Here is a 27,275-nt window from a genome sequence, read left to right as displayed (position 1 = left end):
AGCAAGTCCTCTACTACTCCATGGGAGAATTTGAATGATTGGTCAGCTAATTGAAAAGCAGAAGTTATATCCCGGATGCTCAAAGTACTCAAAATTATCATTCTTAGTGAAGATGTATCATATCAAGTGTATGTACGGTGTGAGTGACAAGGCAATGTCCATGATTTTTGACTTGCTGCAGGACACATTCGAACAAGCAAAACTTCCAAAGACAATGTACAAAGCCAGGAAGACAATAAAAAAGTTGGGTATTTAATATACCAAGATAGATGCTTGTCCAAATGATTGTATGCTGTACCGAAGTAATGATGAGAACTTGACTAGGTGCAAGAAATGTGAGTGTTCAAGATGGAAGCAGAAGACTAAAAACGGCTCTATTGTTAGGCTCAACGTACCAGTGAAGAGAAATAGAAAACCTATATCAGCTAAAACTCTTCGTTACTTTCCCCTCATACCATGACTTCCGCGGTTATTCATGAGCAGGAAGACATCAAGTGATATGTTATGGCATAAACAAGTGTCTAATAACGATAGTTTCCTTAGGCATCCAAGGGACACTGAAGCATGGAAGAAGTTTGATGCAAAGTATACTAATTTTTCGACGGATCCACGCAATGTTCACCTAGCCTTGGCGGGTGATGGATTTAATCCCTTTAGGAATATGAGCACAAAATATTCCATCTGGCCTATGATTTTTATTCCGTATAATCTTCCACCCTGGCTTTGCATGAAGCAGACATCTTTCATTCTATCCACGCTTATTCCTGGGCCGAAAATGCCAGGTAATGACATAGATGTTTATCTTCAACCCTTGATAGATGAGTTGAAGCAATTATGGAATGGCGTCAAAACGTATGATGCCAAAGAGGAAAACACTTTCAAGATGTGTGTGGCACTGATGTGGATTATCAGTGACTTTCCGGGATTGGGAAACCTATCTGGCTGGAATACGCACAGTGGGTTAGCTTGTCCTACATGTAACTTGGATGCTAAGCTACAGCGGCTGAAAGACAGCCAAAAATGGTGTTTCATGGGCCATCGATGCTTTTTGAATCAGGGACACAAATACAAACTAGACTGGAATAGATTTGATGGGCAGGTCAAAGGTAGAGATCAACCAAAGAAGTTATCTGGAATAGATGTATTGAGGCAACAGTCTAATGTGCACGTTTCATTTGGGAAGAGTTCAACTGTGACATCCAAAAAATGACACATTAGTCAGGATGCGGATGAAGATGACTCGCATTGGAAGAAGAAGAGTGTTTTCTTTGACCTCCCGTAATGGGAGGATCAGATGTTGCATCGTAACCTTGATGTGATGCATATAGAAAAAATGTTTATGATAATGTGGTCTTCACTATCTTAAACGATAGTGGCAAATCAAAAGACAATCTTAAAGATCGTAGAGATTTACGATGCATGGGCATAAGGCTTGAATTATGGCCGGGGGAAGGTGGTAAATATCCTTTTGCAATATTTGCGATGTCGAATTCACAGAGGGATGTACTCCTGAAGAATTTGTAGAATGTGGTCTTTCCAGATGGATACTCTAGCAATGCTGCTCGTTGTGTTGATTTGCGACAGCGTAAGTTATCTGGGTTGAAAAGTCATGACTGCCATATTCTGATGGAACAATTACTCCCAATTTTGGTGAAGAATGCACTTCCGAGTCCGGTGTCCAATGTGATTGCAAATTTGTCATCATTTTTTTTCGAGAACTTTTTGGGAAAGCCATAAACCCTATGTAGCTTGCTGAGCTTCAGAATCATGTTGTGCAAACCCTGTGTCAGATGGAAATAATTTTTCCTCCATCCTTCTTTACCGTCATGGTTCACCTCACGGTGCATCTCGTTGATGAGGTTACTCTTGGTGAACCAGTACATTATAGGTGGATGTATCCAAATTGAAAGGTTAGCTTGCTGATAAACCCTTTTAGTACACCCAGTTGAATTAATTGTGTATATACTGAGCATTTTATTGTATTTATATAAAAGGTATTTAGGTCGTCTGAAGCAATATGTTCATAATAGGGCACAACCAGAAGGCTCAATTACAGAAGGCTATTTATCTAAGGAAATCCTGACTTTCTATTCTAGATATTTGGATAATATTTACACTAGAATCAACCGACCAGGGCGAGTTGATGATGAGCCTATTGATGTTCTTCATACTTCAGGGGAAAGTTTGTTTCTAGCTATTGGAAAGGCATTATGAGCTGTTTCGCATTTCGAACTCACTCCAATAGAAAAGCATCAAGCTCATCGTCACGTGCTAGTCAACTGCGATGCCGTGGTTCTGTTCGTTGAGTAAGTATACACATTTATTTCTAAAACACCAATATAACTCTTTTCTCATAGTGACTAGTTGGACTAATTTTCTTTTGTCCCATAAAGTACATTTAGGGAAAAGAAAAAGCGAAGCTTGCGTCATCAGACAAGGTCGCAAGCATGAGGTTGACAGAATACTAACATGAACAATGTGTTTTTAGCCTGGAATTAGTACTATATGAAAATTGATTTTAATCTAAAGCATGAATGTTATGTGGTTCTAGGTTCCTATGGAAAGTACGCTTCATTTGAAAGACTTGAAGTTGCTTGCGTGCGGTCCCATGATTCAGGCAAGACGTTTTGGGGCATACAATGTTAACGGGTACAAGTTTAGAACTATCACACAAAGGAAAACAGGATGAAATAGTGAAGTATATGTATCATCTAATACAAGAAGTTATACAAACATGCGTGATAATAGAATAGCTGTTGGTCGTGTTCCGTATTACAGAAAAATTGTAGACATAATTGCATTGAATTGTAGTTGTTCTTTCACGGTGGTATTGTTCAAATGTGTTTGGGCTGATACCACTACCAGTAGAGGCATCAAACAAGACCATTTGGGGCTTACCAGCGTTAATTTCTCTCGTTCGATACACACTAGTAATCGAGAAGAAGATGAACCGTACATATTGGCATCGAAAGCTCAACTTGTATACTATGTGGATGATGAAGTAGCTAAGGAATGAAGTGTTGTGGTTAATTTGAAACCAAGGGATTTGTATGACATGGGAGAAGAGAATGAAGAAGCTGAAGTTGGTTTTTCTCTACAGCGAGGGTTGAACATGTCAGCGGAAGGTGACATTGGAGATTTACTGTTGACAAGGGAGGAAGATATAGAAGACCTCATAGAAAATGCTTCAGAGAATTTCGATGAGTTTTCTGTCATAAACTAAGTTAAATAAACTCAATGTTGTACATTGTTTTGTTTAGTTACTTTATACTTGTGTAGTTTTTATTTGTAGTTAAATATTTATGTTATTGTGAATTTTCATGAGTAAAAGCAGATTTTTTGTTTCTTTCAACGATTTTAATACGGAAAAGTTAGTTTACGTTAAATCTTTATTCATTCTACAGTTGTTGTTCTTCTTAGGGTTGCATTTTTTATAATCTTGTTATCTATTATGCAATATAATTTCACTAGTGTTACGTTTTGAAAACAATAGTGAACATAACATGACGGTGGAACAGGATCAATGAAAACTGAGGACTTTTTGTCATCCTCTGCAAGCACAACAATCGCTACAGAGCTTCTATTTAAGAGATTTGCCCAAACTACTAACAAGGGTGATGGTAATTGTCAAAAATTTGCGTTTAGTTTGAAAATTGTCCTAGCATCTTGTAGTTTGTTTTTTTTCCTAAGTCAGTATACAATGACTCCGGAGTTCTTAGTTTCTTCTATGTATACTCAATCTGTTATGTGCATGTTGATATTTTCAGTCTTACCTGAATATTCTGGAGAATTAGTTCCTGACAGTCTAGATGGAGAAGAAGAGTCTGATTCAGAAGATGATATAGATGATATCTCCTCTGTCACAGTCGACAGATCCATGCAGTTTGATCAGAATAAGGTTCCAGAAGAAGACGATGAAACTTTAGAAGACCGACAAGATAAATAAGATGATATACATGTTAAGAAAAAGGTGCTTTGATCTGAATAAAATGCCATGGTATGGAGATGAAATATCAGATCCTCTAAAACGTGAAGCCTATAGATTCATAACAGAGTATTTTTCGCCAGGTCAATACGATGTTGGAGAGAAATTTTGATCTTTTATTATAATAATTATGCTGATTTCCTTAGTTTAATGATTTGGGTTGCTGTTGTACATGTTTATCTACTTTTAGAGTTTCTTGATTTAGGTTTAGTAAGGCATAACTTTAAAGAGGAGTAACTTTGATTTATGCTCTCTAGAACTTTATTTTAACTTTATAAATTCAGAGTATGATTTTATTTTCTTCTTTTACATCCATGTTTGAAAGCAAATTTAAATGCCAATAACGTAATCAAGAAAATATTATTGTTAAATTTGTTCACATGAGTTAACATATATAGCTTATTTAACTTGTAAATTTTTTTCTGTAAAATGAATGTAAAAATTGTGTTACGAGTTTAAGTAACAATGATTTAAATATATGTAGCTTAAGATAATAGTCTTTACTTAACTAGATTATACCCAGATGGTTTATTACTAAAGAAAACATTGCAATATGTGGTAATATGCATTTTGCGGCGCTTTAAACAAGACCGCCGCAAAATGTAAAACAATAACTCACCCGGCGGTATATATAGCGGCGGTTTTTGAAAATATGCCGCTAAATGCATACCTAATTGAAATACAGCGGCGATTCGATAAAAACCGCCGCTAAACGTTGACCTGATTGCAACCCCAACTCCTAACCGCCGCTATATGTGCCGCAGCTTTTCATTTCGCGACGATTTTACAAAATTGCCGCAAAATTTCTACCGCTATCTGCTGAAATTGTTGTAGCGATATAAATCTGTAAAGTATTCATTCATATGAGTTTGAAGTAATAAATAAAATATATGTAAATATTAATCCAAATAATATATAGAACAAATAGATAATGGTTGAGACAGGTGTGACTGTTTCCATTTCCTTTTCTACGAATGTACTTAAATTTTGATAAATAAAATCGACGCGAATGCTCTGGTTAGAAATAATTTAACTAATCTAAAGATTTTAACTTTTTCGTACGGGTAATTGTCTAAATAAATCTAAGTAATAGTTTTTATAATTTTTTTGAGCGTCCTGTCCTGTCTTTTATAAAAAGATAAATAAATAATTATAATCATCATTCACGTTTAAGTTTTCAACCGATATTTTAATGAAAAAGGCTTTTCAAGTAATCATTCAGAAAGGTAACGTCAGGTGGTCTTTGGATTCTAGTACATGATTAGGCAGGTAATATGTTTTCCTGCGTACAATAAGAAAAGTAATAAAACATAAATATTTCTAAAAAAACCAATATATATAGTATTTATTTTATTTATTCAAAAAATTACAAAATAAACAACATTTGCGTCGTTACTACCATTATCGCCTTGCACTGTTGTGGTTGATAATAGCATAGTAGTCAACATGTCATCATCGCTTGCACCAAAACTAAATGTATGTCCCTCATTTTGCCTAGCTATCTTCAATTATAAATAAGAAAAATGTTACTTAAATAATTGATTTTTATAATTATAGTTAAATTTTAAATTACAAATAATATATGGCCCCTCGGGGGTGGTGGTGTTATAATTACGATAACTTCTATAGTGATACAATTTTGCAAATATTTTTAAAAATATTATTATAATATCATACTTTTTTTTACATTTGTACAATATTTTTATCTTTATTTTTACATTTTTTACTTTATATATATTGAGTTTAATTTGTTATGTAGAATTTTTAATATGCATCAAGTTATAATAATGTATAATTATCAAAATGAATTATTTATAAACAAAGATAAGAAAAAGACAAATTCAATTCAATACCTCATTGGATGTTTTGTATTGCTTCTGTTAATAGTAGTACTGATAAAGAGAGAGTAAAAGAGGATAACAGTTAGTTTGTTATAAATATTTGTGATAGAGTTAGTTTGTTAGTGTATGGTAAAGCTATGTATATATATCAAGTCTAGTTCACTCTATCTATAGAGAAAAATGCTTCACATTTAGCATTCTATTTTCAAATTACTCTACTCTAATTGTTTTAGATTCCTTCAATATTCACATTCTTGGTCTCCAAGAAACTTCTATTCTAAGAACTTTACATGGTAGCAGAGCCAAAAGATCATCACCATAGCTATGATCCTTGCCAATACTTTCTCAACCTTCAAATACTACCTTTCAATGCTGCCAGATAAACTAGATGACAAGAACTACAATACATAGTGTTATTCAACAACCATAATAGTTGACCCTCAGAAACTTTAAGATCACTTTTACAAAAAAAAAAGAAAGTTCTTGTCCAATACACTACCCAAGAAGATACAACAAACACTCCACAAGCTGCCATCACTAAGGCTGCACAAGTTGAATCAGAAACCTATCAAGAATGGAAGCTTCAAGATTTATCTCTTATGACCTGGATGCTAGCTTCAATAAATACCAATTTCAAGAATAAAGTTGTTCACTGCAATTTTTTTCATGAAATATGGACTATCATTCAAGATTTCTTTGTAGCTTCATTAAGGGCAAGAATCCAAAACTTGAAAACTCAACTCAAATCGGTTAGGTTTACTACAACCATTGATTATATTACACAAATCTGAAATTCAGTTGATTCAATAATTGCTCTTGATTCACCATTTTCTGAAAAAGATCACGTGTAAATAATTTTGGATGGTGTACCTGAAGAATATCAAGGGTTTGTAGGTTCTGTGATGTCCAAGAATGACAAATACACTATCATTGAAACTAAGTCTTACTTACTGGCCTATGAAGACATGCTCGATAAACCCATTCCAATTCCCAATCTTGCTTAAACCCCTGCTCCATCCAATTAACATTTTCAGAGAAATGTAAATGACAGGCGAGGCAGAGGTGGAAGATTCAATAGAGGAGGCAGATTCAATCAACAAAGCAATCGTTTATTTTGCTAGATCTGTAATTGTCCAGGACATGCTATCTAGAGCTGTTATTACATATTTGATCAATAGTATGAGCCACCTAATGCTACCTCCTCCATTCATTCTTTTCAACTACCAGCACCTCCACCCTCTTGTCATCAACCTCAAGCCTTTCTTGCAGCACCAACACCCTCACAATGAGCGTGGTATCTTAATTCTAGTGCTAGTCACCATGTTACAACTGAACCAACTAATCTCCTTCAAGTTGCAGAGAATCAAACAGGGTCTAATCATCTCTTTATGAGTAATGGTGAAGGTATTATAATTTCTAACTCTGGCTCTTCTACCTTAATTGATTCTAATACTGATTTTTCCTTTAAATTAAATAATTTGTTGCTTGTTCCGCAAATTACACAAAATCTTTTAAGTGTGTCAAAGTTTGCAATTGAAAATTCGGTTTTCTTTGAATTCTAGCCTCATCATTGTTCTGTTCGTAATCAGGTTACCAAGACACATTTTTACAAGGAGTTGCTAGAAATCGAATTTATGTTTTTCCCTCTTTGTATGTTCCTAAACAATTACCCCCTCTCCCTCAATTCTAACACCAAAAACTACAATGGTGGTTGTTAATAATCCATTCAATTCAGTAATAATGTGGCATAAACGTTTGGGATATCCCTCTATGAAAATTGTATTGAATGCTCTTAATAAAACTCAAATTCCGTATTCTGCTGCTTCTGATCAATTTAATGTTTGTGAATTCTGTTCTGTATCTAAATTACATCAACTACCATTTAAGGATTCTATTTCTATTTAAAATAACCCTCTGGAGTTGGTATTTGCTGTCATTTGGGGACTAGCTCCCATTGTATCTCAAAATGGATTCAAATATTATATTAGCTTTGTTGATGCTTATACCAGATTTACATCTATTGCTCTACTTAGAAACAAGTTTGAAGCTTTAAGTGCCTTTCAACAATACAAAATCACTTTTGAAAAACAAACTGGTCATGTACTTAAAGCATTACAAACTGATGATGGCTTAGAATCTTGCTCACATGCTTTTAAAACTTTTCTGAACACTCATGGAATTGTACATAGACTAGCATGCCCTTACACATATCAACAATAGGGAACTGTTGAGAGGAAACATAGGCATTCAATAGAAGTAAGTATTTTATTATTAGCTACTGTAGGCTTACCTCTTCAATTCTAGGATGATGCTTTTTAGTCATCAGTTTATTTGATTAATAGATTACCTACACCTGTTCTTCACTCTTTATCATCTTTTGAAAAAATGTATAACAAACAACCAAATTATAATTTTTTCAAAGTGTGTGGTTGTGCTTGTTATCCTTTCATTAAACCATATAATAAACATAAATTTGATTTTAAATCTCATATATTCTTTTTTCTTGGTTATGATAATTGCCATAAGGGCTATAAGTGCCTGTCTCCAAACGATAAGTTGTATTTCTCTAGGAATGTTATCTTTGATGAACTCAAATATTCCTATTTAACTTATTTTGCAGTTTCAAAAGAGCCTCTGGTAACACCCATTTCTGGTCCACACTCAGCACCGCACGTTATTTGATATAATAAAATTGTCAGTAAAGAATTTCTCAATGAAATCTCGATGCAAGTATAGTTCTAAACCAACAAACAATCCTCAATCAAAATTTAATTTGTTTGTCACAAGTACAAACTCCAATAAAAATAACTGAAGTATTTAAACCTCGGGTCGTTTCTCAAGAAATTTCAATGAAGTATTTTATTATTGGCTATGAAGGAATATTTTGGGATTTTTGTAGCAAGAGACAAGAAATGTAAATAACAAAAGAAATAAGCTAACAACTAAGAAAGCTCTTGGCAAGGAATGAGAACTAGAAGTTCTATCCTCATTATAATCATCAATTGTGACAAGAATTGTCCATTGCTCCCACTTAGTTAACCTTTAACTATGAAGGAAAGTCAAGTGGATACAATTAACTTGAGTCCACAAGTCCTAGTCAACTCCTAAGGAAAGACTAGCTTTAGTGGCATTCAAATCAACTAGCAACTTCCAATTATCAATCAACAAAAGAGTTTGATAATTCAAGAGTCTCCAATTGCTCAACCCAAGCCAAAAGGAGAAAAATCCAACTCATGACTAAAAGAAACATTTCATCAAACACCTAGTGGGCATAAACATAGAGCATGGTAAATTGCAAGAAATAATAAAAGGAGAAAGAGTGCATGAACTAAAATTAACAAAATAAAAGAATTAACAAGAGAAGTAAAGTACTAGAACAAATAAAAGTAAAGGAAAACCAAATTGAAGGAGAAAGAGATCTAGATCTAAAAAGGAGTAAAATTAAGAACCTTAATCTAAAGAGAGGAGAAAGCCTCTCTCTCTCTAGAAAACTACATCTAAACTAAAAGTGTGTATGAATGGTGATCCCCCCCATCCTCCTTCACTCTAACCTCTTATCTGCATACTGGTCTCAAAACTGGGCCAAAAGTCAGCTCAGAAATTGCCCCCAGCGATTTCTATTTATTGAGGCACGTGCCACTCGTCACGCCTACGCGTTGCTTTGAAGATGCATTGATCACGCGTACGCGTCGCTCGGAGTATGGCGCGATCACGCGCACGTGTCATCCATGCGTGCGCGTCGGCATCAGCTTCTCAAATCTACATTTTCTTGTGTTCCTTCCACTTTTGCATGCTTTCTTTCCATCCTCTATGCCATTCCTGCCCTATAATATCTGAAATCACTTAACAAACACATCACGGCATCGACTGGTAATAAGAGAGGATTAAAAATTAGTGATTTTAAGGCTTTGGAAGCATGTTTTCATTCATAGCACAAAATTAGGAAGAAATCTTAAAACCATGCAAATTGTATGAATAAGTGTGAGAATAGTTGACAAAATCCACTAAATTTAGCACAAGATAAACCCTAAAAATGGGGTTTATCAATCTCTCCACACTTAAACATTAGCATGTCCTCATGCTAAGCTCAAGAGAAGCTATAAAGGGATGAAGATGGATGGTAGGATTCATTAAATGCAACATGCGATGCAACCTATCTATATGAATGCAACTAAATGTTTCTACCTACTTAGTTAAAGGTAAATCACTCTCCAAGAACATATAAAAGCAAGTAGGGCTAAGATAGTATGATATCTCATTAATTCCACTAATTCAAATCTCGAAATAAAGTGCAAATAGACTTGCAAGAAGAAAGCTTATGAAAGCCGGGAACAAGGAATTGAGTATTGAACTCTCACCAGATGTGTATCCGCTTTAGTCGCTCAAGTGTACAGGATCGATACACTCAATTCTTCTCTAATCATGCTTTCTAAGATTTGTTTTAAATCTAACATTCAACAGTTATTCAATGCATACATACATTTATCATAAGGACTTATCTTTAGGTTGTAATGAGGATAGGGTAAAGGTAGGGATGCATATGGTCAAGTGAGCTTGAAATCTGAATCTTTGATTAACCTAAGCTCCCACCTAACTTATATAACAACCTATACAATTCTAAAGCAAACCTAACTACCCATTATTCACTTTTTCACACACTCATACATTCTTTTCATTTCACATCATGTATGCATTGATATTATTACTTTACTTTGGGGCATTTTTTGTCCCCTTTTTATTGCTTTCTTTTTCTCTTTTTTTCATATATATATTTTTTTCTTTTTAATTTTTTATTATTATATTATATTTTTTTCTTTTCAAACTAATATATGTACAAGAGCATCAATTCACATGGTTCAACTATTTAATGCATGAGTATATACCCAATTCCCAAGATCTTCAATAAAAAAACAAACACACTCTTACCTTAACTAATGTCCCAAGTTTCTCCACACTTGAATGATATACACACTCACTAGCCTAAGCTAATTGAAGATCCAAATTAAGGACATTTGTTATTTTTTGCTTTAAGGGTTGTAATATGCTAAAATTAAAAACAAGTGGGTTTAGCATAGGCTCAAAATTGGCTAACAATGGTGGATAAAAGGGTAAGGCCATTTGGGTAAGTGAGCTATTGAAGTGATGGCCTCAATCATATAAATGCATTCATACACTAAATAATAAAAATAGAGAATCAAACAAATCAAAGATTACAATCATAGAAAGAGAATAATGCATACAAGAAGGAAAATAGTGGTTATATGATGTAACCACGCAATTGGGCTCAAAACTCACTGGCTTGTGTGTTCTTAGCTCAAAAACCATGTTCCAAAATAAATTCTTCAAGTAAGTTCAACCAAAAATTTTTTTTTATTCAAATTAGTGAAATGCCCTAAAGTAGTTTTCTTGGAAAAGAACTCATCACTCTAACTAAGTAATCCTAACATAAAAAGAAGTGGTAAAATATGTACAAATTCTAACTAACATGCAACCTAACATGCAATGCAACAACTAGCTAACAAAGAAAGTTAAAAATTGGTGTTGGAAAGAGAATTAATTACCCACGGAGGTCGGTCCCCGACCAAACCTCCCCACACTTAAAGATTGCACCGTCCTCGGTGCATCCAAAGATAAGCAAGGTGGATGGGTTGCTACAACTGATCAGTTTCTTCAAATTATTGTGCGGAGAGACTTGTTTGTGCCCCATTTGAAAGCTTTTTCCTGTCCCTCCTTGGTGGCCAGCCTAGCAGGAGAGAAAAAGAAAGAAGATTAAGCCCATGACAAGGATATCAAAGTAAATAGAACATTGGCGGGGGCTAGTGCCGAATAAGAGTAGGGTTCTCAACTACATGGTAGCTATAACATGTAAGTAAGAAAGCAATATAAGAGAATGACATATCAATAACACTTGATGCACGAGTAAAATCAAATCACAAGTAAATGACATGAAGAAAACACTCGGAAGTATCAAGTTCAAATAGGAAAGAGTGGGTCATGAAAGACAATATGAGTACATATCAATGCATAAAAGATACAAGAGTCATCAAAGATTAAGCACTGACCTAAAAATTTCATCACACAACAATATCAAACAAGTCAAGAAGCACCAAAAGAATCTAAAAAATTCTCAACAATTGAGTAAGAAAGTTCAACACCAATGTTAAAACAAGAAACAAAGAAAAGAAAATAAAATTGAGCTACAAAAACAAAATTAAAATGCAATGAATGAAAATGCACAAAATAGAGACGACGCGCGAAAGTGACGCGCGTGCTTCGTCCACGCGTGCGCGTCGGAAGCAGGAATGGCATGTGATGCGTAAGCGTCGACCACGCATACGCGTGGATTGCAGAAAATAGAGATGACGCGTACGCATCAGTCACGTGTACACGTGGACGTCAATTGTGCTATTCGCACAAAGGCAGCACCACTCTAGCGCAACTCTCTGGTTTTTGTACTTGGAGTTTCAATATGGCATACGACGTGTGCGCGTCGGCCACGCTTACGCGTGGCAAGCCATTTTTTATTATTTTTTTATAGAAGAATAAAATAGAAACGGGCACTCTCCTAATCTATATACATTCTAAAGCAACCAAAATTCAAATTTAACAACAAATCTTTTGGGTTTTGAAAAATTTTCAAATACAAAACAAACAAAACTTCCACTTCAAGAAAAATACAATTCAACAACAACTATTCTAATCAAAACATGAATCTAATAAGCAACCTATCAATCAAAGCAATGTAAAGAGTATAGGAATTAAGAAAAACAACCTACAATGGTAACTCAATTCATTCATTGATTATATCTACAAGAGAATGGAAAGAGGTTACCATGGTGGGGTGTCTCCCACCTAGCACTTTTATTTAAAGTCCTTAAGTTGGACATTTGGTGGGGGCTTTGCTATGGTGGCTTATGCTTGAACTCTTCCTTGAATCCCCACTAATGTTTTCACTTCCAATAGCCTCCGGGATACCAAATTAGGCGCACAAGGCCTTTAAGGAAGCTTAAACAAATGACAAGGCCCCAAAGTTGATGATTGTCTATGTATATTCCGGGGTTCCATACTTTGTTTGTCAGCCCCCTTTCTTCTTGATCTTCATGCTTCCATTTGGGTGACAAACTTATTGAATTCTCCTTGTAACTCCTATTCATCATCCTAAATCCCTTGAATTGAGCTTCACTCCAACCATGAATCCTAAAATTTGAGCTTCCTTCCACTATGCACCTTGATTCTTGTTGCCAACCAACACCCAACTCTTTTCTACTTTCTAACCCACAAATAGTTCTAAGTTGACCATCCGTTTCTAGCAATGCATATTGATATAGGCCAATGAAATTAAAGGATGAGATGGTTACCCATTCAATTTGTAATTTGGATGGTGACTTAGCAAGGAAGATATCCAATGGTCTTGACATTGTAGGCTCTACTTCCTTTGGCTCCTCCTTGATGACTCCCATCTTTTGACAACCTTCTTCAATTTTCTCTTGTTTGTTTACTTCTTCCAACTCTTTCTCATTAATTAAAATATGTATTGGAGGTTGTGCACATTCCTCCTCAACATCGGTTTCACATTCAATGGAAGAAGCTTCAATAAGATCACCATTGTCACTTGGTGTAGAGTTGTCTTCAATGATGGAGCTTCCTTTTTGTTCAACCTCCCCTAGGTCTTCTTCCACTTCTTCTTCTTCAACAATCTCCATCCCTTCCACTTGTTGCACAACACACTCCATTTCCTTGTTCTCGACTTGAGACTCTAAAATCTCCCTCATACTCCTCTCTTCGGTTGCTTCTCCACAATCATCCATGGACATGTTTTGCTTGTGGCATGAATCCCATGAGTCCAACTTTTGACGGATGGTTGCTTGAAGCTAATCCATTGCTTCCTTGAGATGATCCTTTGGTTCTTGTTCGACTTTGCTAACATAAGTAGGATCATATTGCTCTTGGATTGATAGACATGGATATTCTTCCATGGAGGGTTGTGATAGAAAGGAGAATCATCATGTGGTTGGAAAGGAGTTTCATCAAAGCTTGAAGGTTGGAAGGTGTTTTGGTTGTTGGTAGAAGATAGAGGTATACGGAAGATAAGCTCTTTGAGGGCGGAGGTGAAACTAGTGAGTGCGGTTTGGAGCTCTTCTTACTCTTGAGGAACGATACCAAGTGTATCATTCATAGGGTAGTGATATTGAAGTGGTGGTGGTTCCATGGGTGCTTGTTCATAATGATTATAAGTGTGTGCATATGGAGGATATGGATTAGGATTGTATGGAGTTGATTGATGGAAATAGAATGTAGGTTGAGAATATGGTGGTTGGAATGATGGTGTTTGAGGACTATATTGAGAGTATGGTGCATGGAATGATGGTGGTTGAGTGGCATAATCATGATAGGAACCATCATATGCATTGGAATGATATGCATTATAGGAAGGGTTGCAATCATAGTAGCTTGGTTGAGGAGGTTTCCATGGGAAGTGCTCATATGGATATAGCTCCCTTCTCAAGAATTCATCCCTCCCATAATGTGAGCTGATGAGCGGATAATTTATACGCTTTTTGGCATCGTTTTTACATAGTTTTTAGTATGTTTTAATTACTTTTTAGTATATTTTTATTAGTTTTTATTCAAAATTCACATTTTCTGGAATTTACTATGAGTTTGTGTGTTTTTCTATGATTTCAGGTATTTTCTGGCTGAAATTGAGGGACTTGAGCAAAAATCTGATTCAGACGCTGAAAAATATTGCAAATGCTGTTAGATTCTGACCTCCCTGCACTCGAAGTAGATTTTTTGGAGCTACAGACCCCCAATTGGCACGCTCTCAATTGCGTTGGAAAGTAGACATCCAGGTCTTTCCAGAAATATATAATAGTCCATACTTTGCCCGAGTTTTGATGACGTAAACTGGCGTTCAAACGCCAACTTCCTACCCTATTCTGAAGTTAAACGCCAGAAACAGGTTACAAACCAGAGTTAAACGCCATAAACAGGCCGCAACCTGGAGTTTAACTCCAAGAGAAGTCTCTACACGTGTAAAGCTCAATGCTCAGCCCAAGCACACACCAAGTGGGCCCCGGAAGTGGATTTCTACACTATCTGCACTTAGTTACTTATTTTCTGTAACCCTAGCTACTAGTTTAGTATAAAAACTACTTTTAGAGATTTGTTTTGTACCTCATGACATTTTTACACTTCATATTGTATTTTTGACGGCATTAGTCTCTAAACCCCATGGTTGGGGGTGAGGAGCTCTGCTGTGTTTCAATGGATTAATGTAATTACTACTATTTTCCATTCAATCACGCTTGTTTCTATTCTAAGATATTCACTCGTACTTCAACATGGTGAATGTGATGATCCGTGATACTCATCACCATTCTCAACCTATGAACGCGTGCCTGACAACCACTTCCGTTCTATCTTAGATTGAGTGTGTATCTCTTTGGTTCCTGGTCCATGGTTTTGATTACCTCTCCTGACCACAAAGCATTCAAATCTGTGAGATCAGAGTCTTCGTGATATAAGCTAGAATCAATTAGCAGCATTCTTGAGATCTGGAAAGTCTAAACCTTGTCTGTGGTATTCCGAGTAGGATCTGAGATGGGATGACTGTGACGAGCTTCAAACTCGCGAGTGTTGGGCGTAGTGACAGACGTAAAAGGATCCATGGATCCTATTCCAACATGAGTGAGAACTGACAGATGATTAGCCGTGCGGTAACAGCGCATTTGGACCATTTTCACTGAGAGGACGGATGGTAGCCATTGATAACGGTGATCCACCAACATACAGCTTGCCATGGAAGGAGCCTTGCTTGTGTGAAGAAGAAGACAGTAGGAAAGCAGAGATTCAGAAGACAGAGCATCTCCAAAACCTCAACCTGTTCTCCATTACTGCATAACAAGTATCATTTAATCCATGCTCTTTTACTTTTCACAATTAAAACTCAGAATTATTGTTGCTATCCTAACTAAGAGTTACAAGATAACCATAGCTTGCTACAAGCCGACAATCTCCGTGGGATCGACCCTTACTCATGTAAGGTATTACTTGGACGACCCAGTGCACTTGCTGGTTAGTTGCGCGGAATTACAAAAGTGTGATTGTGATTTTGTGCACCATGAGCCATCATTAAAGTTTTCATTACCTACAACATAGTCACAACCATATCCAAAACCACAAGGATGAGAATTCATATGGAAAAGAGGAAATCAAAATCAAAATATCAAAGACGCAAAGAAAGAGTAAACTCCTAATTACTAGCAAGACCAAGAAATAGCCAAAAAGCAAGATATTCACAATATGAACATATTCACAATAGCCAATAATGTAACACCATTGCAATTCTTCGGTAATGGCGCCAAAAATTTGATATAAGAAAATTGTTGGTAAAGAATTTCTCAATGAAATCTCGTTGCAAGTAAAGTTCTAAACCAACAAACAATCTTCAATCAAAATTTAATTTGTTTGTCACAAGTACAAACCCCAATAAAAATAACCGAAGTATTTAAATCTCGGGTTGTCTCTCAACGAATTACAATGAAGTGCTTTATTATTGGCTATGAAGGAATGTTTTGGGATTTTTGTAGTAAGAGACAAGAAATGTAAATAACAAAAGAAATAAGCTAATAACTAAGAAAGCTCTTGGCAAGGAATGAGAACTAGAAGTCCTATCCTTATTATCATCATCAATTGTGACAAGAATTGTCCATTGCTCCCACTTAGTTAACCTCTAACTATGAAGGAAAGTCAAGTGGATACAATTAACTTGAGTCCACAAGTCCTAGTCAACTCATAAGGAAAGACTAGCTTTAGTGGCATTCAAATCAACTAGCAACTTCCAATTATCAATCAACAAAGGAGTTTGATAACTCAAGAGTCTCCAATTGCTCAACCCAAGCCAAGAGGAGAAAAATCCAACTCATGACTAAGAAATATTTCATCAAACACCTAGTGGGCATAAACATAGAGCATGGTAAATTGCAAGAAATAATAAAAGTTATAACTATCAAAAGCAAGAAATCAACAATAGAAACCAAGGGAAACATTAAAAGACATGAAAACATAAATTGCATTAAAAGGAAATGAAAATCAACAAAAGAATGCATGAACTAAAATTAACAAAATAAAGGAATTAAAAGAGAAGTAAAGTACTAGAACAAATAAAAGTAAAGGAAAACTAAATTGAAGGAGAAAGAGATCTAGATCTAAAAAGGAGTAAAACTAAGAACCCTAATCTAGAGAGAGAATAGAGCCTCTCTCTCTCTAGAAAACTACATATAAACTAAAAGTGTGTATGAATGGTGATCCCCGACATCCTCCTTCACTTCTAGCCTCTTATATGCATACTGGGCTCGAAACTGGGCCAAAAGTCAGCTCAGAAATCGTCCCCAGCAATTTCTGTTTAGTGAGACATGTGCTGCTCGTCACGTGTGTGCGTCGCTTTGAAGATGCATTTGTCACGCGTATGCGTCGCTTGGAGTATGGCGCGATCACGCGCACGCGTCATCCATGCATGTGCGTCGGCATCAGCTTCTCAAATCTACATTTTCTTGTGTTCTTTCCACTTTTGCATGCTTCCTTTCCGCTCTCTAAGCCATTTTTGCCCTATAATCTCTGAAATCACTTAACAAACATGTCAGGGCATCGATTGGTAATAAGAGAGGATTAAAAATTAGTGATTTTAAGGCCTTGGAGGCATGTTTTTATTCAAAGCACAAAATTAGGAAGAAATCTTAAAACCATGCAAATTGTATGAATAAGTGTGAGAATAGTTGACAAAATCCACTAAATTTAGCATAAGATAAACCCTAAAATTGAGGTTTATCATTATTAGTGTTCCATCTTTCTCTAACACCACCCAGCATTGTTCCCCATCATCACCTTCAAATCCATCAATCACAACCTAAATTCTTGATAATCAGACCAACCTCCCTAACAATCCCTCTCTATACTCCAAAATCTCTCCTGCAGCCTCTATTCATGTTCTGCCCTCTGGCCAGGTACCAATTAGTGGTATAGAAATTCAATTACCCTTAGCACCTCTTAGTATATACTCATCTCAATTACCTCATCCTCTTTCCTCTCAGAATACTTATACTATGCAAACAAGATAAAAAAAAGCTTTTCCCTATACTTCTTATAATGTTGTTCTTTATGACAAAATTACTGATCTTGATTTTTTCTTTCAGATACTACAAATAGCAAAATAGGTATTCATGCATCGGTTCGAGCTATAATGGACCGGGTTGGCCGACCTCTTAGAAGGTTGGCCCATGACCGACCTCTTGGAAGGTTGGCCCATTACCGACCTCTTCTCAAAGAGGTCGGCAAAATCGCCAGAGGAGCCCAAAGCAGGCCCAAACCGAAGGAACACAACCCAATCTAAAGGCAGCCAAAGCCCAGAAAGATAAAGGCGGTTCCCCTTAAAGATAAGATGACTTTACTCAAAGATAAGATAAGATAACTATCTTATCTCCAGAAAGGTCACTCCACACTATTATAAATACACTGGAGCATCCAGGTATAACTCATACTCTGATTCTACACAAAATACCTGCTTAAAGCCCATGCTAACTTAAGCATCGGAGTCTCTTGCAGGTACAACCACCTTCTGGTGATGCAAGATCAGCAACATCATCAAGTCCAACAAGTCGGACACGATAGCTCCGACCACTACAGCAGATCTCATCCGAGATCGACCTTCAATTTCAGGTAACCCTCGGAACATTGCCGGGGACCTGGAAGTCATCCCATCACCATGGCGGACGACCATGACAACGATCACAACTCTGGTTTGATGGACAGAATGCCAAACAAAAACACGAACGCCACCTCCAAAGACACACCTCAAAACAGGGGAGATAAGCAACCCCCAAACACAGAAATTTTGGAAGCTATCCATGAGCAATAGAATCACCTTAAACAGCTAGAACAAGAAGCTGAACATCAACGGAAAGTCGAAAGAGACCTTCGGAGAGAAACAAGACGATGTCAAAAGCTAGAGGACAAGCTCTTAAAGCTTGAAGTCGATCTCAAAACTAAGCCCGCTCGATCCAGTCATGAAGATAGCCCCCACAAAGATCAAGACCCATTCACTAAAGAGATCATAAAAGCTAAAGTCCCAAAGGACTTCAAAGCTCCCGACATGATCCTGTACGACGGCACATCGGATCCAAGCCACCATCTTAGCAATTTTAGAAGCAGAATGTACCTCACTGACGCCTCGGACGCCATTCGATGCAAAGCCTTCCCAACTACCTTAACGAAGATAGCAATAAAGTTGTTCGACAGTTTGCCTCCAAGATCCATCACAAGTTTTGACGACCTTCCTAAAAAGTTCCTCGCCAGGTTCTCCATCTAGAAGGATAAAGCCAAACACGCCCTAAGCCTATTAGGAATCAAGCAAGGAGATTAGGAAAATCTCCGTGCTACATGGAAAGATTCAACAAAGCATGCCTTGACATACAATGTCTTCCAACAGAAGCGGCCATCATGGGGCTTATTAATGGCCTAAGAGAAGGACCTTTCAGCCACTCAATATCCAAGAAGTACCCAACATCTCTAAACGAGATTCAAGAAATGGCAAAAAAATATATCAATATGGAGGAGAACTCCCGATTGGGAGATAGCTCAAAAATTGGATTCTCCTAACCCACCAGGGGACAAGGATAAAGAGTCCAAGAAAAAAAAAGATCAATGACGAGAGGAACTTTTGCGTGGTCTAGAAATTTGCGGATAAATCCTCGTTGCAAGTATAGTTTCTAAACCTTCAAAAGTCCTTTCGTACAAACATTTTGGTTGTCACAAGTAACAAACCCCTTAAAAATTGATAATCAAAGTATTCAAACCTCGGGTCGTCTTCTCAAGGAACTGCAGGGAAGTATGTTCTTATTGTTGGTTATGGAGATTGTAGAATTGGGGGTTTTAAGAATGAGGGACAAATATGACAATTGATTTAAATAGCAATTAAAATAAATAAACAAATACTGTAAAGCAAGCTTTTGGCAAGGTATGAGAAATTGGAAGTCCAGGCTTAGTTATTCTTATCAACAACAATGAAATTCGAATCTTAATTCCACTTAGTCAATCTTTACTAAGCAAAGGAAAGTCAAGGGACTAATTAGCTTGATCTTCGAATCCTATTTATTTCCTAAGAAAAGGTTAGGATTATTGAAGTTCAATTCAATTAGCAAAGACAACAGTTATCAATTATGTTGAGATAAGATAACTCCTGAGTTACTGCTTTCTTAACCAAAACCAGAAGAGGAAAAAGTAAATTTGCTGGAATAAAAATGCCTTCAGATGTAAAGCAACAATAACATAAATTAAAGAAACCAATCATGAATTGAAATACCTCAAATAACATTAATAAGTGAAATTGTAATCTAACATGAAGAGTTCATAAACTAAATTGGAAGAATAAATAAAAATAAAGAACCTGGGATTGAGAGTTACTCCTAAAACTAAGAGAAGTCCTAAATCCTAATCCTAAGAGAGAGAGAGGAGAGAACCTCTCTCAAAACTAGATCTAAAACATGAGAAGTGGAAATTGGCGAGCTCCCCCTGAATGGATGCATTCTCTCACTTCATAACCTCTGGTCTATGCCTTCTGAGCTTGGATTTGGGCCAAAAAGGGCCTCAGAATTCGCTGGGAGTGTCTTCTGCAATTTCTGGTGCGTGGCCTCTGTCACGCGTCCGTGTGGGTCACGCGGTCGGTCATTCGGAGCTTTTCCTTGCCATGCAGTCGCGTTAGTCATGCGGCTGCGTCGCTGCTGATTCGCGCTTGGCACGCGATCACGTCGTCCATGCGATCGCGTGGATACCAGTTTCTTCAAGGATTTCATTTTGCGCTTTCCTTCCATTTTTGTATGTTTCCTTTTCATCCTTTGAGTCATTCCTGCCTTAGAAGATCTGAAACTACTCAACACACTAATCACGGCATTGAATGGAAATAAAGGTAATAAAAATAATTAATTTTAAAGCATAGGAAACATGTTTTTCACATACATCACATAATAAGGAAGGGAAAGTAAAACCATGCAATTAACATGAAAAAGTGGGTGAAGGATTGAATAAATCACTCAAACTAAGCACAAAATACATCGTAAAATATGGGTTTATCAACCTCCCCACACTTAAACAATAGCATGTCCTCATGCTAATTCCAAGGTAATAAGTAAGGTTAAAGTGATGGAATGTCATGCAATGCAATCTAATCTAAATGCAACTACCTAAATGAATGATGCATCATGCAATTCTAATTTATTCACTCATATATAAAGCTTACAGGTTGTTAAATTAATTCACATTCTCAAGGAGTCATATATGTATATATAGCCAAGCTTTAGATAATCAATAAGCACTTTTACAGTTGAGATGGGAGAAAAAGAATTTTATGAGCTTGCAAGACAATTAGATAATTCAAACAGAGATAAATGTTAATGAGCTATTGAACCCTCACTGGATTTGTGTTTACTCTCTAGTCACTCAGTGTTTATTGGGTTAATCACTCTATTCCTCTTTTTACTCTTCCTTTCTATAACTTTGTTCTTCATCTAACCAATCAACAATTATAGAGTACAGTCATACTAAAAAGCATGAGGTCTTTAATTAAGGTTGTAATGGGGCCAAGGTAAAGGTAAGGATATATGTATAAGGCTAACTGAGCTAATAAGTGAATCCTTAATTAGACTAAGATCTCACCTAATATACATACTTAGTAAAACAAAACTTCTTTACCTATTTTCCCATATTTTCTCACTTGATGTTATATGCTCATGTTTCAATTTTTACTTTTTTATCCCATGTGCATTGCTTCTATTTTGCATTTGGGGAATTCTTTTGGTATCCCCTTTATTAAATACTGAAAAATAATTTTTTTTTAAATGCACATGGTAATTTAATCACCTTGATTTCTCATGAGCATGCTTCCTAAAATTTCTTATTTTGAGTTATTTTTATCCTTTTCAATTTTTCTACCTCTTCTTTTTATCATCCATGTTCCCAATAGGTTTCCCATATTTAAACTATTCATATTTTTCTATCTTAAGCTAACCAAGGATTCAACTTGGGATTTTATTTTGTTTTCCTGCTTAAGGCTAGTAGTGTGGCTAATATAATAAAAAGGGATTTAAAGGCTCAAGGGGGCTAACAAGGGTAATGTGAAAATGTAGGTTATTTTGGGATAAGTGAGCTAAAATTAAATGATGGCCTCAATCATTCTTTTGGTATGTATCTATATTCTATAATTGGACATATAGATTAAAACAAAGTAAAGAATACCAGAATATAAAAGAAGGGCGGAACACACAGGAATAAAAATTATGGTTTGAATGTAACCATACAATTAAGCTCAAAACTCACAGGCTATGTGTTCTCTAGCTCAAAAATCATTTATCACTTATGTTTGTCATGCAGGTTTAGTTAAAAATTCTCATTATTCTCAATGTAAAAATTATATTGAATGGCTTTAAAGTTCTAGTGTTTCTCCTTGATGAAGTGTTGTTAACTTAACTACATGATGTAATGCTATATATACAAGGTTTATGGATTTAAATCTGTTATGTTCAAGTTCCTAGCTTACTTCCTTTTTATATTTTCAATTTAAACTAAGCTATCTTATGATAAAAAGGGTAAACTATACTGAATAATCCACTAATAAGTTAAAATTGCAAACTAAACTAAATAACTAAGATATGAACTAAAGTGCAAGATGCAGAAATAGAGTAAAAATACATAAAAGCAATGTATAAGTACTCAGAAAATAAAAATAAAAATAAAGAGAAAAATACAGAAAAATATCCAAAATAAAAGAAAAAGAGTCTGTAGTAGTTCACCAAGATAATACGCCAGAGATGGCGACCTCCCCACACTTAAAATGAAGCATCGTACCCTGATGCTCACTCACGCAGGGTGTGAAGGGGTGTCATCACTGGAAGGGATGGTAGCTGGTGTCTCTGTGGTGGCTGGCTGAATGTCTGGCTGCTGGAGAGGAGGGACTATCTGAATGGGGATCTCAGGATCTGCTGCTTGAATCTACTGGGGTGCTGTCTGCTGGGTGTCTGCCTGCTCTGCCTCTCCCTGGGGATGGGTCTCTACCTCGGGCGTATCCGCCTCCTCCTCAGATGCCTCAGAAGGTGTGTCAGGCTCGGAGGGGACGTCGCCGGATCGTATCATCAGCTTCAGGTGCTCACAGCGTTGCTTGTTTCGACGCTCCATCTAGTTAACTCATCGAAACAAGTGGTGCACCAGATGATAGACAGGCTCTGTGGTAGGTGGAGGTGCAGTGGTGGTGGCAGGGGTGGATGGTGCAGCAGTGGAGGAAGAGGAACCGGCAGATGGTGTAGCTGTATCATCAGCAGTGGCAGTCAGGAATGGAGGTCTGTAGCCCAAGGCCAGGAAGTTCCTGCTGTGCGGGATAAGCTTCTTGTACTCTGCAGCAGGTGGCCTCTTATCAACATCCTCCCATGGCACGTCAGCTCGACCTCCCAGCTGTGTAACCAGATAGGGAAAGGGGAGAGTGCTGCGGACGTGGACCCTGGCCATGTAGTGCCGGATAAAGCGTGGCAGGTACAGGTCCTTTCCCTCCATCACACACCAAAGGAGGGTGATCATAGCGGCTGGTATCTCAGTCTTGTGAGTACTTGGCATAATGTAGTTGCTGAAGATCTGATGCCATAGCCGAGCCTCATCGTTCAGGTAAATCCACTTGATCCCTTTGGGCATGGTGGTGTTCTGACCTATGATCCAAGGAACGGACGGGTCAAGGGCAATCCAGGCCTTGACTGCATCCCAGTCAAACTTCATGAAGCGCATATCCTCCTCAGCTTTCTGATAGCCATCTGTCTGATCAGTCTTAGGCAGAAGTTTCAGAACCTCTTCTATTACCTCCTCAGTAACCAATATCTGCTTCCCTCTGAGGTTTACTGCATCTAGGGAAGTTTTGAAGTAGTTGCAGTGGAATTTCCTAACCCAAGATGCATTAACCTCAATTAGAGGTCTCTCCAGAAAGAACCAGCCTCGTTGTTTGATCTGATCAGAGGTGTATTGCTGGAGTTCTTCTGGGATCTTCAAAGTCCGCTCTAGGTATAGGTTCCTGGAGTTTGCAAATACCGGATACTTCAGCTCACAGTATCGGTTTGCAAACTTTATCGGGTCAGTGGCGGGAAGTAGCTGGTCGGCCTTCTTCTGCGGGGTAAAGGCTTTCTCCCACAAGGAGGCATCATGCATGAGGTCGATGATAGACACGGAGGCTTCGCCTCGTTTCCTTTTGCCAGTAGTGGCCTTGCCTTTGCCCCGTCTCTGGGAATCTGACATCCTGGAAAACAGAAAACTAGGATATAATAAAAATAGGAAAGCAAATAGGCAAATAGTCAAAGAAAACACAAAGTGGCAAAGGAGCAATAGGATAATGAATATGAGTTAAGTAGAATGTGCATTTAGGATTGTATATGAGTGAAAAGTCTGAAAAGAAGAAATCACAATCCAAAATGTAATTGAATGCAAGTTAAATAGAAAAAAATAATCATCATGCCTGGGTTAGAATGTTAAAAGAAAGTGAAAGAAAAGCAAGAAAAGAAGTTTTGAAAAGGTTAGGTTGGTTAGAGTTAAAATTAGTGAGTTAGTGAAAAATGGGTTAAAGTAATAGGCATAACGAAAATAGACCAGGTAACAAGTAATCACAGGTAGAAGCTATAGGTAACTCATATTCAAATAAGTAAAACAGTTAGATGATGATTCAAATAGAGATAAAGAAAGCAAAAATAGGAATCAAACATCAAAATTGCAGTTTATGAACCAGGAGATCAAAGAAAATAAGAATGCATGCCTAAGAATTCATGAATTGGTTTGGTGAAATTATAGGAAAGCACAGTTGAAAACGCCAAAACCAAGACATGAACAGAAATATTTCACAGAAATTTGGGCAGCATTCCGGCTAAAATAGGACTTTCCCGGAAAATAAACAGCAAACAAGCAGTTCATATGAATCCAAATTAAAGCTTGCAATTACATATAGGGAATATAAACATGAAAGTTCAATGTAAAGAGCAGCAAATGCAGGAAAGTACAGCATATGAACAAGATCACAGCAGCAACAGATTTGCAAATTTGATAAAGCAGAAACAAGAACAGTGCAAATAAATAGACCTAAATCCACTAACCACATCCTAGGCTACCTAACAACCTAAAATCCACTAAAACATGCACATCTAACTATCCTAACATGAACAAAAATAGAAAAATAAGAATAAACTACGAACGGATAAAAGGAATTGCGTGTAGCAGAACCTGGAAGGCGAAAGAAGGAGGTTGGGGTACAGAGGTGGCTGGGGTGGTGGCGGTGACGTCCGGTGCAGCGGCTGGCGGCGGTGGGCACGGCGGTTGCTGCTGTTAGAGGGGGTAGGGGCTTTGGGAAGGGTAATGGGGAAAGTAAGGGAGAGGGTTGGGGGTTGCGGGTAGTGGTGGGAGGCTGCGTGGTTGGGACGGTTGGCGGCGGTGGGCGGTGGCGCGGAGGGTAGCAGTGGTAGAGGGGAGGGAGAAAGAAGAAAGAGGAAGAAAGAAGGGGGAAGGAGGGAGGGGGTAGGTGGCGGCGGCGTCTGGGTGGCGGCGGCATCTGGGTGGTGGCGCGGTGGTGGCTTGTTGGTGGTTGGGGGAGAAGAGAGGGAGAAGAAGATTTGGGGGGGGGGGCGTCACGACTGATGGGGTTTCGCGTGACTGTGGGGGGTTATATTTTTAATCCACGCGGCCGCGTGGGACACGCGGTCGCGTGGCTGGAGCAAAAAAGGTGGTTGACGCAATCGCGTGGGGCGCGCGATCGCATGGAGGGGGTAAAAGAAGGGATGACGCGATCGCATGGGGCATGCGATCGCGTCGCTGGAAATTGTGCTAAACACACGAATCCAGCGGCGTTCCAGCGCAACTCTCTGTCTCCTATTGGGAATTGTGCAATCCATGCGATGCGATCGCGTCGCTCACGCGGTCGTGTGGGATTGGTTGTGTGCATGTGACGCGATCGCATGGGGCATGCGATAGCGTGGGCCATCTTGTGCTAGACACACAACGGCCGCACGATTCCAGCCTAACTTTCTGGACGTTGGATGTTGACGCCGATCTCCAGGTCACGTGGCCGCGTGGATGACGCGGTCGCGTGGGAAGTGTAGTTCGCCATTTGACGCGATGAGTGATGCAGTCGCATCGCGCGCCCCTTTTTTTTATATGCAGAATACGGAATGCAATATGCAGAATGCAGTGCTTGATGTGAATGCTGTGCATGATTCCAGGTTCAATAAAATAAAATAAAATTCAAAAACAAACAAAACTAAATAAAATTAAAATTGCAAAAGGAACGATCATACCACGGTGGGTTGTCTCCTACCTAGCACTTTTAGTTAAAGTCCTTAAGTTGGACATTTGAAGAGCTTCCTGTTATGGTGGCTTGTGTTTAAATTCATCCAGAAATCTCCACCAGTTCTTGGAATGCCAATAGCCTCCAGGGTCCCAAACTAGGCATGTAAAGCTTCTGAGCAGCTTCAAACAGATTTTCAGGCTCCTGGGGTGACGAATGTCAGAATAGATTCTAGGATCCCAAGCCTTGTTTTTAAATCTGCCTCCGTCTTGATCTCCATGTTTCCATCCGGGCGGTTTAAAAAGTAGATTCTCACCATAGTGATCAAACATTTTCCGAGATCCATTCAATTGAGCTTGATACCAATTCATGCACTTCGAGTTGAAGCGTGGAACCTTATTGAACCTTGTACACCAGCTCTGAGCACGAGCCATTTCCCTCTTACTCTTAAAGCCGCATAGAGCTCTAAGCTGGCCATCTGTTTCAAATAAACCATATTTAAGTGAATAAGTAAAGTTAAAGGTTAAGGATTGTACCCACTTGAAGCTTGTATTAGGCGGTAATGGCCTTGGGGTAGGTGATTCCAATGGTTCTGTGAGTTCTACTCCCTTGTGTTCTGCTATGAATTCCTCCACTTCCTTGTAAGGTTCTTCAAATGCATTTGAATCCTGGTCAAAGTCTTCTATGTCTTCCTTATCACTTGAGTCATAGATGGGAGGTTAAGAGAAATCTACCTCTGCATCATCTTCGTATTCATTTGGGAAAGATTCTTCGATCTCAGAGAATTCACTTGCGGATGCAAGTTCATTACTAAGAGAGCTTGATTTGCGACTATCATTATCAAGGGAATTTGTGTCCTGGGTTATTCCGTCTAGTTCTTCATAAACGACTTGCGTTGGGGATTGTGCAATATCCTCCTTAGCATTAACTGTAAGGTCCTTGACGGAGTTCTCCTCAGCTCTGGATTCCCATGGAGGTTCAGCGTCTCCTAGATCTTCAACCAACTCTTCTTGTACAATGACAGCTTCTTCTACTTGTTCGAGTACGAATTCCTGCTCTGTCTTGTCCGCTGGAGTTTCTAATATCTCTTTCATGCTAC

Source organism: Arachis ipaensis, chromosome B8, assembly GCF_059453495.1.
Source record: "Arachis ipaensis isolate K30076 ecotype BB chromosome B8, ASM5945349v1, whole genome shotgun sequence".
Taxonomy (NCBI): domain Eukaryota; kingdom Viridiplantae; phylum Streptophyta; class Magnoliopsida; order Fabales; family Fabaceae; genus Arachis; species Arachis ipaensis.
This window is presented reverse-complemented; position numbering follows the sequence as displayed.